We start from the raw sequence: 18,068 nt of genomic DNA, 5'->3' as shown, positions 1-18,068 counted from the left end.
AAAAAAAAGATTCCAAAGTCATTTTCTCAGCAATAACTCTCTTTCAACTCAATTAAGAAAACAGGGTTTATTGCCTTCTATCCCTGAAGTACAAAGATGAGTAATTTACCATCCTTGACCCCAAAGGGTAGCGCCCGAGAGCAGATATTACATAAATGAGTCAATATTACTATATTACTGGCGAGATAGGAGCTATGACATAAGGTCTGAATTAGGTAGGTGCTCGCCCTCGACACAGCCTCAGCACAGGGCCTCACAGATAAACGACTTACTGAACGAGTGAGTACTGAGTATTGATTGAATGATCAAAGTCCACAGGAAGGTGGGGAAGCCATCGGACAGAGGGATTCTGCAGCAGCATACGGAAGGAAGAGTCGTTTTCTGGGTAGAGAAGTGTGCGTGGGTATTCCAGGCAAAGAAGAGGGCCTAGCTAGGCACCCTGCTCCAGGGAGCCTGCCCTGGAGGCTTCCTGCACAGTAGTGGTGCAGGCTGGCCACCACACCCGGCTAACATTGGCAGGAGTTCCGGGTAGCAAGCCTTTTAGCCCCTGAGCCATGGTCTCAGCCCCCAGCATTCCTTTTAAGAACTTAGCTACAGAGGCACTGCAGAGTGCTAGGGAAAAAGGCAAGTCCTTCGGGAAAAGGGACAGAGGGGGTGGGGAGGACGGGGAAGAGCAGAAGGCTAAAGACAGAACCCAGGGTAGACGAAGACCCTCGATAGACACAAAAGGGAAACAAGAAAAGGGGAGGCTGGCTCCCAACAGGAGGGAGAAGCCAGGTCACGGGGTGGGGGTGGGGGAACCCCACAGCTTATGTGTGGCAGACGTCAGTGTCGTGGTGACATCTGCCAGACCAAGCCAATGGAGACAGAGACCAAGCTACAACCACAGGCACCCAGAGTCCCTGCCTCCTTGCATCCCCTCCCCCTCCAGATGTGTCTGTGTGGTCCCTGACTTCGGTCTCTCTTAGAGGAAATGCACATTTAAAGACTCGAAGTCAGCAAGACTCGAAGCCTTTAGGTGGCAGAGGCTAGCCCATCTCTGTGAGTTTAAGGCTGCCCTGGGCTACATAAGTGAGACTTTTTTTTTTTTCAAAAAAGAAGAAGAGGAGGAGGGGAAGGAGGAGGGAGAGGAAGAAGAGGAGGAAGAGGAGGAAATATGAAGTCACAGGAATCCATTCCTTTGGCAACACCCTGCATGTTAGTTGATTCTTTTCTTCCTCTCCTTCTTCCTCTACAAAATCTTCTTTAACAAGACATTCAGTCTATGTGTAATTACCATTACACCAAACCCCAGGTAACTATTATACACCATCAACAACGCCCAACCCGTGGCCAGTCCTGTTCCATCTCAATCGCACATCTTCATGATTTTGAAGCAAATGACTACATTTTGATTGATTCCTGTTATCAACAATTATGTCAGCATGTGCCTCTAAAATAATGTTAAGAGCTTTTAAAAAAAATATTGATCACCATTATCATATTAAACTCCTCTGTCAGCCAAAATGGCGGTGTTCGGGTGCCCCGTTGCTGACGCAGTTCGTTGGTCTGTTCACTTTTGCGCAGTTCTGGGGTAGAGCCCAGGCCTTCTGCTCACCAGTCAGGACCACTGAGCAGCAGCCTCCCCACTGGGCTGCTTCCAGGTCGACTTAATAAAAATAAAAAGACCCACACGTGCATTTCAGTTGACCTGCCTCTTAAACTCAGGTGTACAATGTCACAGTGACCCCTCCACTTTCCTTGGCTGAAGAAGAGATACCTGCTGTCTTGGTAGTCTGGTGGTTAAGACCTGTTTTTTGTGCTGTTAAGTTTCTCACCAGGGTGTTGCCTGCACCTATTGAACTGGACTGAAGCTAAGACACACAGCTTGATGAATTTCCACAAATAAACATAAGCAACACTGCACAACAGCTCAGGAACAGGACAGCATAAATCCCAGCAAGTCTCCTACCTTGGAGAAGTCACCTGACCATGCCACATTAGGGGTTCTTTTTGCCTTTTTTTGACCCTTCTGGAAATCAAATCAAATAGGTCTCTTTTGTGACAAGTTCTTTTGTTCAGCATTCTATCCACATTGTGCTTAGAACAATGTTCTTTTTCAGTGCTGTATAGTAATCCGCTGGATATGGATATACCATGATTTGTCTATCCGTTGTAGTACAGAGGAAACTTTGGGCTGTTGATAATCATAGGCTGCTATATAAATGGTGCTACCATGAATACAGTTGTGCATGTGTTTCTTTGGGTTCATACTTGGGAGGGAGATTTACATATGATCTTGATAGCTGGACTTTAACCTATTTTTTAAAAATCTTGATCTCATTGCACAGCACTTGTACAACCTTAAGCACATAACTTACATAACTTCAATCATCTGGACAGTTTTATCGGTAACCGAGGATTATCACATTGGCTCCATGGAGTTATAAGGGTTCTGTAAAGGTCTTAGAGCCACGTTGGCTTTCAGAGAGTGCATTGTGAGTGGCAGCTGGAACACCACCTTTCTTCGTGAGCTTCCTCATACTCTCTGCCATTTCCTAAAAGCTCTGTTCTTCCAGGTTCAAGACTGTGTTTCTCTCTAAAACTGGCCTTTTCCTGTGACTTCTGCTTTCTTGTATATGGATGAACTTGCACAGTAGATGTTAAAATATACCTGCAAATCTCTTTATCTACAAAACGTGGTCTCTTTCCTCCTGGCTGAACCTGCCTTTCTAGTCAGGACTCCATATTTGCTCTTTCGCTCCCCTCCCTTTTCTTGGCTCTGAAACATACTCTGCAGATTGGGCTAGCCTAGAACTTGCTCCTTGAACTTGAACTTGCCTCTGCCTTCTGCAATATTACAGGTCAGTAACCTCACAGTAGCCTCTCTCTGCTCTGAATATGCATGCCACCATAATCTCAACAGCCCTGCATCAGCTCGGCCTTTCTCTTCCTTGCAATGACCTTTGGACAAGTTTGGAATCATCTCTGACCCTTCCTTCCCCTTGTGTCCCAGCTTTAGTTTGTGAGGTACTGTAGTCACATTACTGTGTATGATGTGTGTGCTTGTACATGTCTGTGCATGTGCTTGTACATATGAGTGCATGTGTTGTGTGTGCATGTGCGTGTACATGTGTATGAGTGCATTGTTGCATATGCATGTGCATGCACATGTGTGCACATGTGCATGTGTTTGTGTGCCTGTTTCTGGCAATGGAACGCAGAGCCTTCTGCATACTTCTGTCACTATGCCACACCCCCATCTTAGCACACCCCTCTTAATTTTCTCTTCCTTTTACTCCCATTGCCTTATTCAACCCCTTGTCACTTCATACCTAAACTAATGTCAGTAGCCCACCGCTTCCTCTGCCTGGCTCCAGGCTGTCCACTCACCCAGGGCACTTACTGGGTGACCTAGCTAGAACAGCAGTGTTTCCAGGCCAGGCCACCAGATCTTTGGCTTTCAGAATGGTGGCTCTAACCTGTCCCTTGAACTCTCTCCCCACTGAAACATCTACAGCAGGCAGAGACTGTTTAAAACTCAGAACCACAACCACTTAAAGCCTCTGCAAATTGTCCTAGGGGCGTTCAGGAACTGTATTAACTTTGATGCAAGAAACTGTTAAATCCCAGGAAGAGCAGTGAGAGTCAGTGACCCTGATCCAAGCCACGTCCCCCAAGTTCCACTCCAGTTCCAGGGGGTGAGGGTGGTGAGAGCAAGAACGCAAGCAACCTGTTCTTCCAGCTCACTGCAGGAGTGGGCGTCTGTAAGGTCCTGGGAGGAGCATGTTATAGAGGCTCTGATGCAGACTTCATAGGCCGGGTGGCCTGAGGCTCTTCCTACTCCTGCCCCCATGCAGACGGGGAGTTCTATTTTGGCCACGGACGGTGGAAGATTAGCTGAAGCTTTAGCCATCCAGGCTCCAGCTTGCTTATAGGGCAGAACTCTATTCCGGAAGAGACAAGCCAAGAAAACCAAAAGGCTATCACCCTGTCCAATAAGCAGTGTTGTCACTGAGATAGGGGAGGCCCACTGTGCCTGCCCAAGTTCCCCAGGCTCTAGAGCAGCCTAAAGGTTTCTCTGAAGAGAAGTGACTACCACAACAGTTTGGAGTTTTCACAACTGGGGGGACCTTTAGTCCAGGGATGCTCCCAGAAACTATAAAGGAAGCAATTAAGAGAAGCTAAGCACCCCTCTATTAGAACAAGCTAAAGTAGGGGTGAGGGCAGAACTTAGAGGTGTAGGCAGCACTTGCCTAGTATGTGTGAGGCCTTGGGTTCAGTCCTTAGTACCACATACACAGAAGTCCAACCACAGACCATCAAGAACATCGGAGAGAATCATGAGATACATCAGTTAACTCCTCCTCCCCACACCTCCTGTGGAGCTAGACCTAAAAATTTATATCTGCAAAAGGGAATAAAGTTGACTGGGGAAGACTGAAGCAATTTCTACACCAGGGCAGGATCAAAACCAACAGAACACTGAGCTACAGTGAAGGGTGCTTGCCTTCACTGTATGATTCCACTGGCCAAGTTTAATAAAAAGGTAGAAAGGCAAAAGAAGACCTTTAAGACCCCTGTAGGCCAGGCACAGTGGTGTATGCATGTAGTTCCAGGACTCAGGGAGCCTGAAGCAGGAGGATAGTGAGTTTGGAGCCAGTGTGGCCTACAAAGCAAGTTCCAAGCAACAAGAACACATGATAAAAAGTCAGGTGTGTGGGTGTGTGCCTGTTATCCCAGCACACAGGATGCTGAGGCTAAGGGTCTGTTGCTAATTTGAAGCTATCCTGAGCTAGATTCTGTCTCAAAAACAAAAGACAAAAGACCACTGTCATCCCAAAGTAACTATGCACATACCCATGCCTACAGCCCCCAAGAAGTGGTATCCAAACCCACCAACTATAAGAGGAAGAGACTTCATCAGATTTATCCAGCTAAGCCAATCCACAGATAAAGTATGCAAACACAATAGCAACATGTCCAGCCAGGCTTGGTGGCCCACGCATTTTATCCCTTGTGAGACAGAAGCAGGTGGATCCCTATGAGTTCAAGATCACAGTGATCTACATAGGAAATTTCAGGACAGCCAGGGCTACATAGAAAGACCCTGTCTCACAAAACCAAAGTGAAATAAAATCTAAAGTTGTTATATATTACCTAAAATAGACAGTCTTCAGTGAAAAGTTATAATTAATGGGAAAAAAACAGAAATCTGACATCCACAGAAGTAGAAGAGGAAGAAGAGGAGGAGGAGAAAGAGAAGGAAGAAGAAGGGAAGGAGGAGAATGAGGAGGAGGAGGAGAAGGAGGAGGAGGAAGAAGAGGAGGCGGCGACAAATATCAGATTCACTGAGTTTCCAGAGAGCAGACTTACTAGCTAAAGACTCCAAAACAATGGTAATACCAAACATCCTAGCTCCTCCTCCAGGGCCTATGGAGTCTCCTTGACCTCCTTATCCTTCCCTTGATCTTCTGCAACCCACCAGGTCTAGCCTGGGGTCCACATACAGGGCCCTGGCCTAGTCTGGCCTCCCCTGCCTGCATTGAAAAGGATTTCTAGACTTCTGCTAGGACCCTCCTTACCAGTCCCCTAACCCACAAGTCCCCCCTCTCCCAGCAACACAGTCAACTTTCCCACCCAGCCAGATCTATCCCCACACCCCAGACTTGGACCAGGAAGGGGTTCCTGTAACCAGTCCAGCCCCCTCTGCCCACCTTACTTCAGTCCATTTCCAGGCTCTAGGGCTAACATGATCGCACATCCTCTCTCTGCCCCAACCTGTTCTGTCAATAACAGACTCAGAACCAGCCGAGGCCCACGGGGCCACATCTCCCTGCAGAAATACCAACCGTACAGAAGATCAAGCTGGTTTCTACTCTCCAAAACCCTGCAGTCCCGTAGAAATGTCTGCCAAGGAGAGTTTCCTAGATGAATCTGAGGATGCAGAACTTAGAAAAATAATCACAAACTTCATCAGAGTCTTCAGGGAGTTTAAAGAAGACACAGAAACAGCTCAGTGGGATTAAGGGGAATGAGCCTAAGGAAAATAGAGCGACGCCCGAGAAAACACAGCCCGAGAAAAGCAGCTAAGACAATCCAAGACCTGAGGATGGGATTCAATAAGGAAATACAGACATCGATGAGGACTCAAGCTGAAAGGAAGATGGAATTGAAAATAAAAACCAATAACTCAGCTAGAAAATGCAAAGAAAAGTCTTACAAGTAGGGTAAGTCAAGCAGAAGACAGAGCATCAGGACGATGCAACAGAGGATCTAGACCAAATATGCAAGGAACGTAGTTAAAATCAAATCAAAACAACACAACCAACCGACCAACAACACCACACCAGGAAATGTGAGACACTTTGGATGACAGGCACAGATGAGGGAGGAGAATCCCAAGTCAGTGGTGTAGACCAGAGCTTCAATATGATAAGAGAAAAAAAAACTCCCAAAACTAATAAAAAACACACCAATACAGATCCAGGGAGTACACAGGACATCTGATAGATTCAGCCAGGAAAGAAAACTCCTACAACATGTCATAATGAAAACAAGACAGTGTATTGAAAGTTTCAGTAGGAAAACACATATCCCATGATAGTCTGTCTTGCTACAAGCCAGAAGATCAAGAGACTTTAGATCAAGAGACTGAAACCTCAAGCCAAATAAACTTTCTTCCTTTAATTGATTTATCTCAGTATTTTGTCACAGAGATGGAGAGCTGAGGAACACAGACATGTGTCTAGAATACGCTAGGCCTCCCCTCAACTCACTAGTGAAAAATACATGCTACGATGAAGATGAGCTTTGATGACGTGAAAGTCACAAATGACATGTAGTGTATTATTCCATTTATGTGACATTTCCAGGATAGGTTAACCTGTGAATACAGAAAGATTAATAAGTGCAGGGATTGGGGAGTAATTCCTGACAAGCAAAGTTTTTTTTTTTTTTACTGTTATTGGTGGTGTTCATTTGTAATATGACAACTATCCATCCCCTCACCCACCCACCCACCCACCTACCTACCTCTATCATCCATCCATCTACCCACCCATCCACCTATCTTACCTATCTTATCTGTCTGTCTGTCTTAGGGTTTTACTGCTGTGAACAGACACTATGACCAATGCAAGTTTTATAAAAGAGAACATTTAATTGGGGCTGGCTTACAGGCTCAGAGGTTCAGTCCATTGTCATCAGGCAGAAGCATGGCAGCATCCAGGCAGACATGGTGCAGGGGCAGCTGAGAGTTCTACATCTTCATCTGAAGGCTGCTGGTGGAAGACTGACTTCCAGGCAACTAGGGTGAGGGTCTTAAGCCCACACCCACAGTGACACACCTACTCCAACAAGGCCACACCTCCTAATAGTGCCACTCCCTGGGCGTCCATTGAACCTAGCTTCTGCTTTGTCTCCCTGCTACTGCTCCCCAGTACCTCCCCCCTCCACCCCGTCCCATCGTACCTCCTGAGTCTGAAATCTGACACCTCTAGGTGCCTCATAGAAGTGGAACATTATAGTTTATTGCTCTATCCTTATTGGCTTATAGCCCTTAGCAGAACAGCCTCAAGAATGAATTGTGTTGTAGTGTGTGTCAGGATTTCACTTTTCTTACCCACGCCTCCATCCGTAGACAATCAGTTTGTTTTTCATTTCAGGAGTTGTGAGCAATGCAGATATCAACATTGGTGTACAATACCTACATGAATCAAGGTTAACTTTTAAGGTAGCGTGTCTGCATCGAGGATGATACAACAAATGAGCTCAGGGATATAAACAGACGTGTGTGTGTGTGTGTGTGTGTGTGTGTGTGAGAGAGAGAGAGAGAGAGAGAGAGAGAGAGAGAGAGAGAGAGAGAGAGAACAAAGCCAAAGCCAAAAGCCAAGAATGATGGTGCATGCCTGTTATCCCACACTCAGGTCACTGAAGGAGGGTCACAAGTTCAAGGCCAGCCTCTACTACTTAAAAAGACCCTGTGTGTGAAACAAGATTTTTAAAAAGTGAATCAACTTACTGCATTTGTAAGTTACAAAGGGAATACAGAAATAAGGACAGCATCATGAAGGAGGCAGGTGGATGCCGGAGATGGGGGATGCGTACCCTGCAGGGTGCTAGGTAAAGCCATTAACTCAGGTGAAGGTATTCACAGGCCTCTATGTTGGCTGGCGGCGCTGGCCCATCTGCTCATTGCTCTGTCAATTCCCCACTCAGATTCCACCCTGGACAAGCTGTCTTGAGTTCTCCCACCCAGAGGCCTCTGTAGCTGCTGCCTTTACTGCGTGGAATGCCGCCCACTGCCCATCCAAACCTGCCCTGGGGGCCTTCAAGCACCAGCTCAAATCTCCATAAATCCAAATGAGAAGAAACTGTTCCCTTTTATGAATAAAGATTTTTCAGCACAAACTGCACAGCGCTGCTTACTGCTTGGTCTTTGGAGGCGTCTCTAGGACTTCCCCTTTGTCCTATATTCCCACGTGGGAACAGGACTTTGCCTTATCACTCAGTCCAACTGTCTAGCACTGAAAATAAGTTGCTCAGTAAAACTGTTTACTGTCTGGTTAATTAAAAATAAGATAAAAACAATATATAGGTCTCCAAAGGGATTTTAAGTAGCTTTAATATAGCTTGATCACATGGATTTGGGTAGGAAAGGATTTGCAATGCACATATTTAATGCACATTTTACTGTTTTCTTTAGAATTAATAGTGGGAAACAGTAGATTTTTATTACTGTTATTAAGGATGATGTCAAGAAGAGAAATGTTTGGTGACTGAGACATCACCTGTCTGATACTTTTTTTATCTGATAGTAAGTATGGGACAAGGGTATGTGTGTATGTGTGTGCACGTGCATGCATATGTGTATACATGTGTGTATGCGCATACATGTGTGCATATGTGCACGTATATGCATATGTGTGTACATATATGTGTATGTTTTGTGCATGTATGTACATGTGTATACAAGTGTGTGCATGTGTATGTATACATGTGTGAGTATACATGTGTATGTACATGTGTGTATGGGTTTCATTACATGTGTGTGTGGGTGAGTTTCATGAGTGTTTTGTTTGTTTGTTTGTTTGTTTGTTTTTGGGTTTGGTTTTTTTTCGAGACAGGGTTTCTCTGTGTAGCCCTGGCTGTCCTGGGACTTACTCTGTAGACCAGGCTGGCCTCGAACTCAGAAATCTGCCTGCCTCTGCCTCCCAGAGTGCTGGGATTAAAGGAGTGAGCCACCACTGCCCAGCTAAGTGTTTTCAATACTGGATACTTATGTGTAAGTATCACTGCAATATTTATCATCTAATTTGAGTCACCTCAACAAAAACTATTACATTTTTCTCCAAAACTATCTAATCGAGATTTAATTTATCTTTAGCATTTTTAGGAAATTGTATCTATTTTTTTTAAAGATTTATTTATTTATTATATGTAAGTACACTGTAGCTGTCTTCAGACACCCCAGAAGAGGGCATCTGATCTCATTACAGATGGTTGTTAGCCACCATGTGGTTGCTGGGATTTGAACTTAGGACCTTTGGAAGAACAGTCAGTGCTCTTAACCGCTAAGCCATCTCTCCAGCCCCCAGGAAATTGTATCTATTTTAAAATTTAATTTTTTAGTGTGTGCTCACACACACACACACACACACACACACACACACACACACACACACACACGACAGGGGAGCACCATGTGGAAGTCAGAAGACAACCTTGTGGTATCAGTTTTCTGCTCCAGTTGACACAGGATCAAACCCAGGTCCTCAGGTTTGCACAGTGGGTGCTTTACCCACCGAACATGTCACAGCCAGGTCTCCACTCCAAAATCTTCTTATAGACGACTTTATATGTGGATCAAGGAAACAGCACAAACCAAATCGGTTATTTTCCCCCCAAGCTTTTTCTAACATCAAAAGGAACCAGGTCCCTGAAGTGCATCCTTCACTCTGCTTGACAACTGACACACTGGGCCTGAGCGCTACCACACCAAGGTAATCAGCCTGTTCAATCAACGAGAAGCTGGCCAGGAGGCACAGGGCATTCTGAACCTAAACTACCCATAAACAGCGCAGGGTGTGACAATAACTCAACGAGCTTGCATTCCTTGGTCTGACTCACTTCGGGGGCTGTCAGGCGAACCCAGACTCAACATCCACTCTGCAGCCAGTCTCAGCCCCTCCCCCATTGCCCTCATGGTGATTAAGCTGATGAGGTTTAATCCCCTGGAATTTGACACAATCCTCTGACTGGTCTTCAGATAATCCACAGCAAAAGAGGGTGGGTGTGGCAGCTCTGGGAAGGCTGAAGTGGGAAGGCCACACATTGGAGGCCATTCTGGGTTATATGGCCTTGTTGTTTTTAAAAACTTGAATAGAATATAAAGTTACATACACACACGTGTCCATGCTTCTGTGTATGCTAAAAATCGTTTGATCACCAGGGAGACAACTTAGGAAAGAAGTTGGACTTTGGAGAAAAGTTCTTCAGCGGCTCCTCTTAGACCCATTCCAAGTTGTCTTTAGAGCCTGGCATTTGCCAGGTCTGTTTGAAACACTGTCCATTACAAACTCATCTGCTTAGTCATAGGGCCAGGGGGGAAGTGCATTACAGTTGGCTGCATGTGATAAAGAAAAAGGACAGCACAGAAAGTCACTGTGCTCGCCCAGGGCCACAAAGCTAAGGAGGGTGGAGCCAGAGTCCAAGTGCCCACAGCCGAGATTCCAAAGCTGGATGCTGTGTCATTATTCCCTGCCGACCCGAGAATGATGGACAAGGCTAGGAAGCTGCTGGGCCGAGCAGAGTCCATATCACAGCTCCCCCATTTTCTGGCGTACTTTTTAGAATCTCTTAGGTCAAATCCTGTTGAGAGGTTCTGACTGAGTTAGACCCAAAGGAGCATCAGTCACTGTAGACCGTGAGCAGGCTCACCCTAGACCGTGAGCAGGCTCACACTGTTTCTATGCAATCTTCTGATCCTACCTCCACCTCCTGAGTCCTGGGATCACAAGTGTCCATGCCTGACTACGTCAGGTCTATCCGGTGCTGAGGATGGAACCCAGGGCTCTTCCATCTGTAGGCAAGCAGTATCAGCTGACCCACACCTCCAGTTCTCCTGTCTTCTCAAATCAGCTTTACACACATATTCTGGCGCCTGCATATCTCAGGTCAAGGCCTACCAAGTTCACAATCCTTGGAGGTCGCTAAACTTGAAGGTGAAAATGGGGCCATTTTTGCCCCCTCAGGGACCATCCACAGGGATGCTTTGTAAAGTGAAATAATATGATCAAACAGAATATGGCAAGAGCCCTGGAAGAGGGGCGGAGACGGGAACCAGAGACACACAAGGAAACAGCGCTGTGCGCTTATGATGATGGAGCCTTCTTGAAGTCACCCAGCCACAATGGCGGACAGGTGTCAGTTCCAGCCTCTGCCTCGGCTTCGTCTGCTTACTTTCCGAGCTCCAGTGACTCATGGTTTGCGAATTCCTAAGCTGGACAGATGTCTTGACTGATCCCAGGTTCCTGCCACAGGAGGGAAACCCCACTTTTATCGTGGTGAGACATCAGCAATTCACTGCAAACGGTCACCTTTGTGGCTGGCATTCAAACTAGAGAACTCATCTGCAACCCCAGAAGTCACTGCAGCCATCCCAAGGCCTGAGATGAGATGTCTCAGCACTCACGGGCAGGAGCCCCATACCAGACTGAGCCGGCTTCTTCAGCACGTGTGCAGCCCTGTGTCTAGCCACCAACCAGCTCTATTTAAAGGGAAGAACCAGAAAGCTGTAGCTCAGAACCAAGTGTGTGCACCCACACACACACACACACATGCCCGCACCCACAGTCATGAATACAAGTCTCTCAACTGGCAGCGAATCTATTTATACATTCCCCATTTTTAAGACTTTCTTTTCAATTGACAATTGTGCACACTTGGGGCACGCCTACCACACGATGCTTTGGTACCTGTGCATTAGTGAGGTGACTGCATCAAGCTGGTTAACGTCCTTATCTGGTGACAAATCCAAAGCTCATCTCTAAGGTCTAAATCATCTCAGCAGAAGAGAACTCAGCACCATGGTGGGAGGTTATTCCTCAGCAAAGTCCTTTGCTACCAGAACCTGGTCTTCTCTTTGTCAAGAGAGAACAGATTGTGGAGGAATAAATAAATGCTGAGAAGAAACTTTATTGAGGTATGATGACAACTGGGCGAAACCCAAAAAGCAATGGAGTCTTCTTGTCCCTGCTGTCCCACGGTTATGGGTGCTTTGAAAGGTCTGGGGTTAGCCGGGCAGTGGTGGCGCTTGTCTTTAATCCCAGCACTTGGGAGGCAGAGGCAGGCGGATTTCTGAGTTCCAGTCCAGCCTGGTCTACAGTGAGTTCCAGGACAGCCAGGGCTACACAGAGAAACCCTCTCAAAAAAAAAAAAAAAAAAAAAAAAGAAAAAAAAAGTCTGGGGTTCAATGCAGTTCCAAGAGTCTATTTCCATCCACACTCTGGGGTGTCCCTTCAGAAAGAGAAATGGAAATGGGGGAGTCGAGGATAGTTTACAGAGGGACTTCTGGATCAGCACTGAGCAGCCTTCTAAGGATGCTCGCTATTGCTATCAAGTTGCTTTGTTTGTTTGTGACAAAGCCTCATTGTGACTATTATGTAGCTTGATTTACAGCAATTCTCCTGCCTCAGCTTCCTCCTAAAATAACAGAAGGAGACATGAGTTTGCTCCTACTCCTTGAGTTGGTTCATCATTTCCTTGTCATAGTCCTGAAATGTGTGGGAGAAAATTTAGCATTGCTTCAAATCCAAATTCCTCCCTCTGGCTATGTGGTTCTTCCATGTCTCCTGCCTCTTCTCTAGAGCCAAGCTGCGAGAGCCTCAGTGGCTGCTTCACTGGAGTTCCAGTTCGAGTCGTCAGTATTCTATCCTTAGTCAAGTGTGTTATCTGTCATTGCACGTGTAGCCTCAGGCTCTGTCGAACCAGGACTAGTTGCGTGGATGGAGAGGGTGAGTGGGGAATAGCGAACCTTGAGAGATGGAAGTCACTCACTGTATCCATCTTCTATCAGCTACCAGCACTCACCAAATGACGTCAGAGAGAACTGAAAGGCTAAAGGACATGGCCAAGGCTGCAGTCTCACTTCAAAGGTCACATTCTTCCAAGTGGCCTCCAACTACAGGGGTTGGTTAAAGGCTGAAAGAACAGAGGGACAGTAACAGGTCTATAAAGTCCCGCATGTTCCCGCCCACTTCCCTAGCTGAAAGAGGTCAAAAGCTGCTGCCTCCACCTCTTTGTCGCCTCCACCTCTTCGTTGCTTTCTGACTTGGTGACTCACCACCTACCTCTGCTCTTCAAAGTTAGGACTCCACATTTCAATCACCTGCGTCCTGAGCTACAGGTTCGTCCTCCTGGGCACACCAGAGCTGAGAACCCCACAGTTGAGCTATCTCTTTCCCCAGTTCATCTCTGTAAGACTCCAGACCTTTCCGCCCCAGAACTCAGAAAACCATCACAATAGGCCCTCTCCTCGACCCGGTAGCACCAACCATCAAACATCACCCATCCTTTAGTCGGCTCCCCTTATCCCGCCCCTCGGGGCGGGCCTTACCCAATAGCATGTAGGACTACTGGCTAAAGACATCAAAAGTAACCAATTATAGAAGAATTGTCTGCTAAGAATCTCCGCCTCCACCCTGAGGAGCAGTCCCACCGACCAATGGGCTGCCAAATAGACGCAATAAGCGCGCTGAGCAAATAGAGTGGCGGCTAGGTTATCCAATGAACATTGGGAGAGCCTTGCTTGGGGCGTAGCAGAGGCGGTCGTCAGGGGCGTGGCGGCAGTTGCCTGGGCGGGGCCGGTAGCGGCGGGAGCTGCTCTGGCCCGGGTTCCGGCTGTATTTCTATGAGCGCAGCCGGCTGCTGCGGAGCTGAGGGAACCGGACTCCGGGCGGGCTAGACCGCTGGAGTCAACGAGCAAAGGTAAGACCTTGGCTGGGCGAGTTCCACCAAACAGGGATCGCGCCCTGGAGGCGTCGGGCCAGAACCGCGGTCCCCAGCGTGGCTCGGCCCATCGCGCCGCAGCTTGAGTGCTCCGGATCCGTGGAGACTGTTTGGGCACAGTCACCTGGCACTGCGGGGATCCAGAGGGCCAGCTTGTTTAATGACGGGGCAGCCCAACCCGCTGGTGGGATACGCCTTACTAAAGGTCCTTTGTCCTCTCCTGCTCGGAGAACCGAGGTTGGGGACAAGGCCGACGGAGGCCTCCTAGCTGCCATCCCCTGTTCTCATCAGTGTTCAGTCTTGGTCCTGGGGACGTATCTGCCCGGCTAGACTCAGGGTAGAGAGTGCAGGATCCTGAAAACCTGAAAGGGCCTGACTACAAGCCCGGATATTCGATGGGCTGATGCATTTTGGGATCCCCGGGGCTCACATACGGCCGATGGGTTCAAGTTCTAGGGAAGCAATTTTTGACCTACTTGGAGGCGCACTTTATTGAGCTTGTGGGGCAACTGTTCTAGGTGCTTCGTGGGCTTTCCCCACAACAAGATCTGTCCAGCAGTGCCCTGGGCTGCCTGCCAGGCGGAGCAGCCAGAGCATCGACCTTGGAAGTGCCTAGCGAGAGGCCAGATGACAGCCACCTGTCTGGGATGCTTAGGAAGGGGAGGATTATATGATCCGTTTGTGAGGCCCTTCTCCATCCACCCATGGTCTCTGGATGGCAATACATCTCGATGTATTGACTACATCGAGGATGGTACTTACAGGAGTCTGCTAGATTCCAAGGGGGTGTTGAATTCACCTACAATGATTTTTTTTTTGAGGTCTTAGCTCTCAAGTGCATGTGTGCATGCCTGCGTGCAAATGGAATAGATAATATTGAATGATGAATTAATCAGGTAGTTCATCTTAAGTGCTCAGTTGGGGTTCCCCTTTCTGGTTCCTCTTTCATGGCACCTCCGTCTCCAGCTGGTCAAGTTTTACCTGGCCCAGAGGCAGGTTCCAAGAACAGGCTTGGGAGAGATTGCAGGGTTGGCAGAGTCAACATGATCTGTGCCCAGAGCTTTTCAAGGACCATTGGGTTACAACCACATTAAGGAGAGTGTGTTTCCCCCCCCTCACTGCCTCCTCTCATTTTGCCTGCCTAGAAAGGACATAATCTTCTGAAGGTCAGGAAGCAGAAGAAATAATTGTAGCCTGCCTTACCCATGTGAAGGTAGATGGAGCTTCGGGTAGGCAGCCAGAAAGCAGACTAGACCATGCTGCCGAGGGTCAGCGTGAGCTTACGATATTTCGAAGCCAAGATGTTGAAGCTCATCTAACTCACCCTCCTTATTGTATGGATGAAGAAACTTAAGGCCTGGGATGGTCACAAGCCGGCTGGCCATCACAGGGTCATGACCAAGAGTTGTTCCATCCCTTGAACCCTAGGTCTAGGGCAGGGCATGACTTGAATTCTACTTCCGGACGAGTTCTCATTCTTCAAGTTCTAGAGGAGTCCAGCGAGGGTAGAAGACTTTGGCATCTAAACATGGGGCAAGTTATCCAAACTCTGTATCGGTTTCCTGGCCAGTAAGGCAAGGAATGGTGCTGGTACTTTGGTTAAAAGATTAGAGAAGTATGCGCTGTTGGGACCATTAGAGCCGTGCCTGGCCCACGGTCACCATAACAGATTAGCTTTCCCTCATCACCACCACCCAGGATTTCTTCACCCTTAAACATCTATCTAGATTTTAACGAGTTCTTCTTAGTCCCGTCACATTTTTTTTTCTTTTCTATTTTCCTTTGCTCGAATCGGATAATGTGGTTCCTCTGTCAGTTCCCACCTTGTATTCCACTCCCCCCGAGACACCAGTATTTCCATCATCTTTAAAGGAATTAAAAATGAATCTCTTTTCAAAGTGGTAGACCAAAGTCCCCAGGATCTCAGGCTTCATGGTGTCTTTCCAAACTCGAATTCTTTCCATTCAGCCTCCCTCCCCAGTTGTCACTGTGATTCAGCATGCCTGCAAATGGATGAACGTTTTTAGATTAAGATTTCATGAGCCGCCGAATTAAGTGCTTTTCGGAAGTTCAGGGATCGCGTGTCAGAGTGCACTTAAAGCAAGTTCCTCAGTCATTTGAGTAGGGGGCGCGGAGGCTGCGGCAGCAGCCTGGTGTGTGAGAAAGGATTGCAGGACAGATCCTCCTCTTGGCCGTCTATTCTGCTGATCTTCTGTCTGCACCCTCCTTCTCCCTCTTTTTACAGAGCCTGAAATAAACCAGATGGCCATGCAGTGTGAGTCCTTTCTCCCCGCCTAGCAGAAGTTCCATTCAGGCCTTTTTACTTTCGCTTTCCTTTACACTACCTCTTTGATGCTTTTTGAAGGTTCCAAGGCTGTGTTGAATTCACCTGTGCAGAAGAGGCCACGGAGTGGAGTGTGGGGGGGGGATGGGGGGATGGGGCAGCTCTCTGTAAATGAAAAGACACCTGCCACCTTTGTTTCCCTATTGTTTTGAATTTAGCAGAAACCCATTCCCCCGTGCTTTTTCTCTTCTCTGGGTGTCACTGAAGGTGACCACTTTTCATGGATGGGCACCTAGGACAGTGATCCTGCATCTGGGGCTCTTGCCTTGGGTCTCCTTCGGAGCCCAGCCATTTTAGAAGACCAGTTTCTTCTTCTTTTCTGTGTTTGCGTGCTCCCCTCCCCCCAAATTCTAATAGAAGGATGGCTCCTAGTCAACCATTCCCTCCTTCCTGAATTCACACCTTTCCCCTAGTTTTTCAGACAGGAGTCTATACAGTACTCTTGGCCCACAGCTCCTGCCCTAGAACATAGCACAACCTCTGGCCCTGTCACAGACAGGGGTGGGGAGGAAATAACTCCCCACTCCCCATCCCCCCTTAAAATCCGGTTAGGTGAAAACCCCAGCAGATGGACATTTCCAATATAATGGGATCCCATCTGGTAGAATTTCCGCCAGGGCCATAGCCTACAGTATCTGGGTTTTTACTGGATGTAGGATTTGAACCGTCATTGACCAGTTGAGTTAATGACTAGGCTCGAGGTGTTGTAAGCCTTTCTGTTTCATCTCGCCCATCCCAGGAACAGAAACCTTTTAATGTGGTCAAGTGTTAGGATTATACCACAGCCTTTCCTGGCCCAGGATTTTGGCCAGTGCATCACTAAGATCTCTCTCTTTCCTCTAACCCCACCCTGCTGTGTTGTTGTGTGAGACAGAGTCCAGGCTTGACTCCTCCATGGCCCTCCTGTCTCAACCTCCTCGGTCCTGGGATTTCAGGCCCTGATGATGCCCAGGGATTACAACCATTTTAAGCCCCCCGGGCTTCTTTTCAGCATTGAAAATGTACATAAACTTATTGTCCAAGAGGCCTGGTTTTGTTTTTGTTTTGAGACAGTCTCCTGTATCCCAGATGGGCCTCATACTCACTGGACACCCAAGGATGAACTTCATCCCTTAATCCCCCTGCCTCTGCCTCCCGAGTGCTGGGATCACAGGCATCCGCAGCCACCGCCCTATCTTCTTTTGAGGACTGTGCTTCTGTCTACAGATTAATTTTTACTATCCTTGTACCAAGCCATCATGAATTGAATTTAAACATTTTCAGTTTATAAAATGGCTGTTGTAGACTGATAAAGAATCTCACTATTACCAAGAAGTGTGTGTTCTGGGCCAACTGGGCAAAACACGTGTTACTCACAGAACCGGTCTCTGATCTTTATTAGTCGTTGGGCAACAGTCAGGTTAGGAATAGGCTAAAGACCCTGAGCATTGGTAGCGCAGGTTTGCACAGCTTCTGACTTTTCTCTTGTAAGTGGAACCCGGGTTAGCCAGCAGCTGGCCACGGTGCGGGATGACCTTGACTTGTCACCAGTGTGTCTGGAGAGTGCTGGGCTCACAGGCTTTTCCATTAGAATGCCGTGTAATACGTGGTAGGGACCATGGAGCCCAGGGCCAGGATTCTGTCAGCCGGGCCACATCCCCAGCCAAGGAGAGATTTGTTAGTTCAACAAATTCTCTACCTGGTGTATATCAGGAACCCTGCTAACCAGACCAACTAGTGTATCTGTTTTATTACC

At 47.5% G+C, this 18,068-nt stretch overlaps 1 protein-coding gene and 1 long non-coding RNA gene across 2 annotated transcripts in view; one reads left to right on the top strand and one right to left on the bottom strand.

The window, feature by feature from the left end:
* Window positions 1–7,822: 7,822 nt before the first annotated feature.
* Window positions 7,823–13,554, bottom strand: LOC127667325 (uncharacterized). The gene is made up of 3 exons (XR_007973873.1): window positions 13,332–13,554; window positions 11,958–13,182; window positions 7,823–11,749 (listed from the first exon to the last, which is right to left on the bottom strand). It is a non-coding gene; the product is annotated as an uncharacterized LOC127667325 (long non-coding RNA).
* Window positions 13,555–13,847: 293 nt separating this feature from the next.
* Abhd2 (abhydrolase domain containing 2, acylglycerol lipase) overlaps window positions 13,848–18,068 on the top strand; it is an 84,174-nt gene continuing 79,953 nt past the window's right edge. The window contains exon 1 of the mRNA XM_052160315.1: window positions 13,848–13,968. The gene's annotated coding sequence lies outside the window, so the exon portion shown is untranslated. The remainder of the gene's footprint in view (window positions 13,969–18,068) is intronic.

This window comes from Apodemus sylvaticus, chromosome 1 (genome assembly GCF_947179515.1).
Source record: "Apodemus sylvaticus chromosome 1, mApoSyl1.1, whole genome shotgun sequence".
NCBI classification, from domain to species: domain Eukaryota; kingdom Metazoa; phylum Chordata; class Mammalia; order Rodentia; family Muridae; genus Apodemus; species Apodemus sylvaticus.
The sequence above is the reverse complement of the archived record's forward strand: the minus strand, read 5'-3'. Positions and strand labels throughout refer to the sequence as shown.